Consider the following 9,974-nt stretch of genomic DNA (forward strand, 5'->3'; position numbering starts at 1 on the left):
GAGTAAGTTAGTAAGTCAGTGAGTGATTTGGGGTGGTGTGTATGGGGATGTTTTCTGTCTCAAGGATCAATAAAGTCTGGAAACCCATTCATTTCCTATGGCGGTCACTTTTGACCGGGAACACCACAGATGTAACAAGGTTGATTAAAACACTCAAATTTCAATGAAAGAGGTGATCATCGCTTTTACATGTTCAAATGCATGGTGTGGAGGATATCATAAAGTCTTGAGGCAATCAGATTTAAAAAATACAATTTATGAGCGTTTTAAGTTGTAAATCGGTCTGATTTGACCCGAACACGACAGGAGGGTTAAAAGAGATTGCTAGAGAAATCTCCATGAGCTATTAGCCATTACATGTTTTCACACTGGTACTGCACTACTGCCTCCCAACAGTAACGCTAACATTAACACGAGCAGATACATTGTGCCTCCACTAAATGTGAGCTTTAAAAGCTCTATATCTACAAAATGTCTGATTACAACCAGCTCAACACTTGAATAAACAATGTGGTTCATTATGATGAAGTCTGCTGTGAAGGACTTACACTTACTTAAGGTACTTCAATGTTGTAAACAACTTGCCACAGAAATGACAACTACACATTTTGTTGTACACTTAGCTAGCTAGCTAAACACATTAATGTTTAACACAAATACATCTAAGACAGTTAGATGTAAGACAAATGTTAGCTATAGCAAGTTAACGTGTAAGATTAGCATTAAGGCTAGCTAGCCGCTACCGTTAAAAACGTTAACTAAATAACGTTTTAGGGAACACGTCGTTAACCTCAACTTTAATGTCAATTACAATAACCGTAACTTTTAAGAAGAAAAATGACCGAAGCGTTATTTTAAAGCTCAAACTTACCTCCACACATTGCTCCTCCAGGCTAACATTCAGGAGACGCTGTATTCCGCGGTGCTGCTCGGACAGAACCGGCGCCAACTGTTCAGTGTCCGTTAACATTTGAACCACAGTTTCCCGCTCTCTGAATACGTCAGTGCTCCGTCTGTTAGTCTTTAAATGACGGTGGTTCACAGTTAGTTTGAGAAAATAAAATAAAATAAAATACATTTACAACCAGTAAACCATATGTTACGGTAACTCACCATGTTTTCAGTGAAAACCCTTAATTAACATAACTCTAAGTATTACAGTGATATAAATGGACCTGGTCATTACCAGTATGGAGGCTGATCCCAGTGTGGGCCGCATTTCAAATCTTATCTATTATATTTCCAGTTTGTGCTGTAGGTACATTAGAGGTCAGAGGTCAACAGCAAAACCAATAACAACATAATTACGGAAAAAGTTTCCAGAAACTTGATACATGAGATATTTGGTATTTTTCAACACCAACGACTTTAATTTCTTCAAGAAATGTATTATTCATGTTTTAGTTTTCCATCACACATTAAAGCCTTACAAGTGCATAACATAAAATGACAGTATATGTAAACATATATTTGATTTCAAAATCTACATAAATACCATATTTTTAACATCTCCTTTCTGTAGAAAGAAGAAAATGTTTTTGTTGAATTATAAAAGGTTTTAAACCGTAGATTTCAATGTATACTACAACAAAATCTGTAATTTAAACCAAATAATACAATTCATTTTACGGTATTTACTTGCTTGTGGACTTACGGTATTTTCCCATTAATTTTAGCTAAATTTTATGTTTTAACAGTAAAACTGTGTGTTTTCTACATACTTTCACAGTAAAAAGTAAAGTTACGTACTGTTTCTTGATTAACAGCAATAAAGTGTATCTATTACGGTGATATACTGTTTTAACAGTTTTTTACCATAATTTCTACAACCATTTCTTACACTGTAGATAATTAACAGGTAGTTCATTATAGATAAACAACACATTCATAACAGTTGTATTTTTTATTGTTGCTTTGTCTTTTTTTTCTTTTAACTTCATGAACAAGATCTCGTTCTTTGGTCTAATATAAAGTACTATTTAAATTCTACTGTGCAAACATTAATACTACAGAAACACTGTCAGGGGGATACTGTACTATAATATGTAAATTTTGTCACTTGGGTTTCGTCCTTGGGTTACCATCTCAACAGAAAATCATATCTAGCTTAGCAAAGGCTAAGTGGTAGTGATACTGTATTTGTGACCTTCCTCTGTCTCACCTGTGACAGTCAACCAGCTCTCAGCTGATTCTCCAGCTCCAGAGATGCTGCACTTGTGGAGTCCTTCATCAAACATGGAGACATTGTGGATGATCATCTCTCCTGTAGAGCTACTCCCTATGAAGAAACCATCTTTATAGAATTCAGCAGTGATGTTTGAAGGAGTCTGTTTCTTTCTACAGCTCAGAGTCACATTATCACCCTCCATCACAGGGAGAACTGGACTCTCCAGGATCACAGAAGCAGCTGATGATAATTCTTTAATAGTGAAAATACAATGTTTTGAAGTGAGTGTTGATATTGACATACCAGTGACAGTGATGTTAACAGTTTTACTTCTCTTCACTTTTTTCATTTCACACCAGTACTCTCCACTGTCAATTCCTGGATATGCAGTTTGAATCTCACAAGGTCCTGTTGATGTTTCCCAGGTAGAAGCACATATTGTATCAACTCCCTTGATCTTCCTCATCACTCTCCATCCAGTCAGTCCATTCAGTCCTTCACAGCTGACATTGAAAGTCTCATATGCAAAGTGCTGCTGTCTGTTCAAAACCACCAAGTAAAACAGAACAAGCATGGTTAACATTATGCTTTGAACATTCTCATTTCATTTATTCTTATGCAGTACTAGTTTCCCACAGTGAAGTAGTCCAACCAACAGCAGAAGCAGAGCCAGCATCACTATGGTGAAAACAGTCCTCAGGATGAGATAAGTATGACAGGAGTGGTCTGAGGGGACATAAGATAAGATAAGATAAGATATTCTTTATTGATCCCACATTGGGGAAATTCAATTGCTACAGCAGGTCAGTGCAAAAAGAACAACAGAACAACAGTAATGTGCAAAAAGAATGAAAGGGTGTGCAAAAATACAAAAGTAATAAACATTTAACGAGAATCTACAACTATATACACTATTACGACTTAACATGTATAATATGTTATACGTAATAATAAAATAAATAAAGTAAAAAACAATACAGTCAGGTGGGCTATGGATGCATGATAACCGGTTTTGTACATGTATATTTAAACTGTGGCATTGTACAGTCTAACAGCTGTTGGAATGAATGACCTCAGACATCAGTCTCTGTGTGAACTGCTGCAAAGTCAGTGGAACAACATGAAACAGTGTGTGTTACTGAAAAATGACATGATGATTCTTCATGATGATGACAATTCTTCAAATTAATGATTCAATAAGACACCTTTCTTTAGTTGAGTAAATCAAGAGGCATCAGTTGTGTTAGCATAAAGGGGAAAAAGCTCAGCTCTGTCAGTGTCAGAAACCACTCCTCCAATATTAATCAATTACCATGCTATGTCTTGTTTGTTGATTTGTACATTAAACACAGTATTTGTATGAATAAGTCGACTTGGATGCAACCTCTGCTTCCAGCTTTTGTGCTTAAGGATTCTGGCTATTGCTTTATATTTAGTGGAAGAAAATGCAAGTGCAAGTGAATGTTGTCCTGTGGTCCCGTCACCTCACCTCAAAAGATCTCAGACAAAACTTTTCAACTCTGAGGTTCCACAATGGTGAATTGACTTACCAACCTCGGCACGCTTAGCTGCCTCAATCTAAACTTTTAAGACATGTTGATAACGGAATCTGAATCTTTCTCTGCACTTAAAAAAACATACTTTTACCCCATGAAACTGAAATAGCTGTTTCTTGAGCACTTTACTCTAAATGTAAATGTAGTATGTGAGCTCTTTAGTATCTCACCTCTTCTGACACTCAGCCAGCTCTCTGGTGATTCTCCAAGTCAGAGATGCTGCATTTGTAGAACCCTTCATTACATTTAAAAACCTTTTTGATGGTCATCTCTCCAACGGAACCAGTGCCTATGAGGAGGCCATCTTTATAGAAATTTTCTATGTGGGCAGACGATGTCTTTTTGCTTCTGCAGAGTCACAGCTTCTCCCTCCAACACTGGGAGGACAGGACTCTCCAGGATCACAGAACCATCTAATCATGAAGATTTACAGTTTGTCAAACATTAAATGTTAATTAATTTGTGAAAATTACCAGATTGTTAATAATATTTAACTCTCTCAAAATACTGACAATATCATGAAATCTGGTTCCAAATAGGACAAAACTGGCTCAACTTTGAACTAAAACCGGCAACTCTTTCAGCAAGAGTCAAGTTTTAGATTTTCTTATTTACTGGTTCCTGTGTTGCTCGCATTAATAATGTATCTGTTATTACAGTTTATATATTTTATAATCACTTAGTAAGAAAAATGAATGCACATCATATCTGATATTAACTGTGTATGAACAGTAAACATACCAGTGACAGTGATGTTGACAGTGTTGCTTTTCTTTCCTCCTGTCATCTGACACCAGTATTCTCCACTGTGTGATGGATAAACGGGTTTGATGGCACAGACAGAATGTGCTGTTGTCTCCCAATTACTGACACACATGCCGACTTCTCCCTTGAGTCTCCTGAACACCTTCCATTCAGTCGTGCTGTTAGAACTCTCACAGTTAAAAGAGATGGAGCCGTAGTCAAAGAGCTGCAGTCTGGTTGGAATGATCCAAGCAAAAGCTGCATCTGAGACAGTAAAAAATAAAGATTAAAAATTATGGACTTCAAAAGTGGCTGCTGAACTTTAATTATTTCAGTTATTATAATGAATCTGTCTGGGTATAAGTGGGAATTTTATTTGTTATAAACTATATAACCTTAACTAAGTAGAAATGTTAAGGCTTTTGGTGCCATTTTGAACAAATAATGTATGAACTGTTACTTACCGTCATCATCAGCATAATTGTGAACAACCAGCATTAACACATTCAATACTGGGGAGACAAAGGAAAATCTGAATATAAAACATATTTTATATCTCTGGACTCTCACAAGCATTTCTATCAGTTGAACACAAACAAACATCAAAATTTAATGATTTTGACAACTAATTCTGATTGTTAATTAAAAACAGAAAGCATTAATAAAAAGACAAATGTGTTCCGCTCATTTAAGTCACATAATAAATGACAAATACCATGTAACACTGTACTCACGCAGTCTGACGCAGAGAGTTGTGACCTCCATGTTGTCTTGCTGCTGACTGACTGAACACTACAGCACAGACATGGTAGTAGATGAAAACCTCCTCTTCCTATGGCTGATTTTGCACTTTGTACATCACCTTCACCTGTAGACAAGCATTAGTCACTATTGTTGGGTATAAAATATTCTAGCCTATAAAGGTAGGCCTATCAATCCTTACTTCAAGAAGCATCTTGATCTAACAGTAGGACCACACATTTAATCTAAAATTGAGCAAAGCAGCAACGTTGTGTCTCTAATAATGTCGGCCAATGGAACAATTCAAGAGATCTGTTATTTTCCATAATCACCACTTCAGGAAATGTTGGTTTTCATAATTGTGGCTAACATGTTCAGACCGCAACACACTTTAATTAAAGTTGTTGTTTAATGGAAACTTTACTGTAGATCTTTTAGCAGCAGTCTTAGTGGCTGACAACAAACGCTCAAATATTGGCAGGTTAATAATAGTATTGGTAGTTCAAACAAGGCATTAACAGGACAGGTGGACTGTTAGAGAATGAAAACAAGCCCAGTGCGTTTGACTTTTAGGATAAAGACAGAGCAGACGAGTAAGGCAGGGACCAACAAAAACAGTTCCAGTAAAGAGGAAGCAGATGCAGAGTGCAAATAGAAAAACAGACAAGGCTGAGTAGTTATATAAGATCATCTCTGTAAAAAAATTAACAATCACTCAATTCTGACTGCAAGCTTTGTGAATCTGCTGAGTCAAAATGTGAGTACAGGAGGAGGAATCTCAGACAGTGGAGGCAAGAAACTGCAACAAGGGTCCATTGCAAATCTCCTACATTGTCATGATTCTGCTCCTGACTTCCTGTTGAGAGACTCTTAGTTTGGAACTCAAACACCACTTCCTGCCTGTGAACACTCTTCTTTTGTTCACTTCACAATCTGCTTTCTGGAAATTTCAGCCCTTTTTCTGTTTTTTGTAAACAATGTGAGAAGAAAGTGCAGATGGAAGAAAGTGGTTTAACTGTTAGCCTTTAATAAACCACTAACATTTTAAAAATAGTCTCTGACGGCAGCTGAAGACAAAATACAATTTAGTTATCTTATATGACAAAGAGCTAAATAGTTTCTACTCTGTACTTTCTTCAGATATGACGCTCAGCGATGACCACTCAAAAATGTAAAAAGATGCAAAAGTATTTCAATTTTTTATTACAACATTTAAAAATTACTTCTTTGTTACTTTTATTCTTCAATGACTTAAAGTACAAACTTAGGTTTTGTTTGACCAATGACTGTATTAAAAACAAAACATAATTCAAGCACAATACAAATGAAAGACTGATTTAGAAATTCAATGTATGGTTCATCTTGTAAATAGTCTGTAGCAGTGATTTCCTTCATCATTCAGTCAGATGTGTTCACTGTTGGTGACCTGAATAAATAAAACAGTAGCTATTAAAAAGAAAAAAAAGTACATCCTGTTTTTTTGTTGAGAGGGTCGGGTCAGAATTACATTCAGGTTTTTGGTTGTCAAGGTGTGTAAATGGTTACAATTAAGGTAATAAGCTAGAGAATGCATTATATAGAAAGAAAAGTTTGTGTGCGTGTATTTATACTTCGATTCTGTCTGTCTGGTATTTCATAGATGAAACGTGACATTCATCAAGTCAAAACTAACCTGTACTTTCTTTGACATCAATAGTTGGTCAGACTGGTTATATTTAAAGCCTGCAGCAACTCTGCTTGCTGCATGTCTTCAGACATGTGAACAGACTGAACAGATGTAATAAGGTGGTTTAAGAGTTCCACACTCACGCCTTGAGGTGTATCAGCCACATCTTTGGTATGTACATCTTATAAGCACGTCACACAACTGATACCTATTTTAATCAAGCTAGCTGTGTGCACAACCTGCATGTTGGCTGTAGTTTTACAAGACTATTCTATGCTTTCATTTTTAGGCACATACCTTTCACAGAAAACACCAAACATCAAGTATCACTGCAGATAATAGAGAAATGCATCAAGTAAAGACAAATCAAACAGTGTCGCTTTTGTTCCTGGCATTTAATAAATTAATATGCTCTTTATCTCTAAAATTCTTGAAAAGGTAGTGTCTAAGCAATTATGTGACCACCTGTGCAGCAATAACTTGTATGAAGATTTCCAGTCAGGATTTAGAGTACATCATAGTACAGAAACAGCACTGGTAAAGGTTACTTATGATCTTCTATTAGCATCAGATAATGAACTACTCTCTATACTCGTCATGTTAGATCTTAGTGCTGCATTCGACACTATAGATCACAACATTTTATTACACAGACTGGAACATGTCATTGGGATCAAAGGAACAGCACTAGAGTGGTTTAAATCGTATCTATCGGATAGATTTCAGTTTGTACATGTTAATGATGAGTCTTCCATGCACAGCAAAGTCAGCTATGGAGTTCCACAGGGATCTGTGCTTGGACCGATTCTTTTTGCTTTATATAAAGTCCCCTTTAGGCAATATTATTAGGAAACACTCTATAAATTTCCCTCGTTATGCAGATGATACCCAGCTATACTTATCTATAAAACCAGGAGAAACTAATCAATTAGTCAAACTTCAAGAATGTTTAAAAGACATAAAGACTTGGATGTCCTCCAATTTCCTTCTCCTAAATCCAGACAAGACAGAGGTTATACTGTTTGGGCCCAAAAATCTCAGAGACACTATGTCTAATCACGTTTTCACCCTTGATGACTTGGCATTGGCCTCAAGTAATACTGTAAGAAATCTCGGAGTTATCTTTGATCAGGATATCTCCTTCACTTCATACATCAAAGAAATCTCTAGAACTGCCTTTTTCCACCTGAGAAACATTAAAGTTAAAATTAGGAGCATCCTGTCCCAAAGTGATGCTGAAAAACTAGTCCATGCATTTGTTACTTCCAGACTGGACTATTGTAATTCCTTATTAATAGCTTTTCCCAATAACTCCTTAAAAAGCCTCCAGTTAATCCAAAATGCTGCAACCAGAGTTCTGACTGGAATTAGCAAGAGAGATCATATTTCTCCTACTGGATCAGGTGACTCTGAACCATCTCTTAGTTCTGCTGATATAGCTTAGTCTGCTGGGGGACCTCTACTGACAAACTGAGCTCCTCTCCTCTCTCTATTTTCTCCTGTATCAATGCAAATGCCACCATTGCATGTCATTAACTTTGTGTCTTCTCTCTCTTTTAGTTGTGTTTCCTCCTCTCTGTCTCTCTCTCTCTGTACTTTTCTGCAGGTATCCTCGGCCTGGAGCTGTACATGTCCAGAATCCAGTTGACCTGCCCAATGTTCTTGCTGCTTCTTGTTGTCTTTATTGCCTGCTGTTCTTTTCTCTCTTCTCTTTCCACTCACCCCAACCGGTCCAGGCAGATGGCCGCCCACTATGAGTCTGGTTCTGCTGGAGGTTTCTTCCTCTAAAGGGAGTTTTTCCTCTCCACTGTTGCCTAAAGCTTGCTCAAATGGGATTGTCTCTATAATGTTTTGTATAAATATTTTCTGTAAGGTCTTAAACCTTACACTGTAAAGTGCCTTGAGAAAACTTCTGTTGTAAATTGGCGCTATACAAATAAAACTGAATTGGATTTAATTGAATCTACTAACACAGTTTATTCTTTATCTTCTAATCTCATCACCTCTAAATACACCTGTTGAAGTAGGTCGTTACTTTGTCTAATACTAGTATAAGTACTGTGTTCTACTTGTGTGAAGTACAGGCACTACTATTAAATATAGCCCAATATATTACTGTATGATCATACTTGCTGTTACATTACAATGAAAACAATACTTTTCTTGTACTTGGTCTAGTAGTACTTCTATATTCTTAACACTGTTAGGAATTATTCCTAAATTGAACACGTCAAATTATAAGATGATCGTTCGTTTCACATGTAGAAAGAAAATCAAACAACAAATATTCAGAGAATTTATTTACTGTCAAATTGTTGGATATATTTTAATATTTGTAAATTTATTGGTTTAACTCAGAGACTTGAAACTTTCACATTTCACAATGTTTCTTGATTTTTTCAGAATTAGAATTTCATCATCAGGTTAATCAGTACAGAAACACAATGAGCTGAAGGTTTAAATAGACTGCAGTGTGTTTAGTGAATCTACAGTATAAATAGGAAAAGAATCAGAAAGGTAATAAGATAGTTAAGATATCTCTAAGATATTATATATTATCATTTAATATATATGTATATTATATTAAGATATCTTCATTGGATTTGAGACTAGTCATAATGTAATTAAAGATATCTGGTATTTACTTTATGGATAAGCAAAACTGAATAGTCGATGTCTTAATTCAATTTTTTTGTGTTGTGAAGAATGTTTTAGTCACAACTTTGGAAAAATTAATGTTTTCCCCACAGATCTCTGTGCTCAGGTTGAAACAACAGGAAATGTTTTCTCTTCTGAGAACTTTAGTTTTAACCTGCTCTACAGTTCAATGGTAAATTCCAAAATGATGATATTATATTATTATTAGAAAGTGTCTGATTTATGAACTATTTTTATAAAAACAGGGAATGCAGTTTTATCCAAATTTGACAAATCCACTTAAAAACCTTTGTTTGAAATCCACTCAGTATTCAAACCTGCCTCAGTTAAATAGGTTCACTGTAAGTATTCAATCCCTGTACTGTTCACTAATGTTAACTAATAATGTTCTTCAAAATAAATTACAGATGTAGAGAAGAGAAACTATTTGTTTCTAGTGAAT

This window comes from Anabas testudineus, chromosome 18 (assembly GCF_900324465.2).
Source record: "Anabas testudineus chromosome 18, fAnaTes1.2, whole genome shotgun sequence".
Lineage (NCBI taxonomy): Eukaryota > Metazoa > Chordata > Actinopteri > Anabantiformes > Anabantidae > Anabas > Anabas testudineus.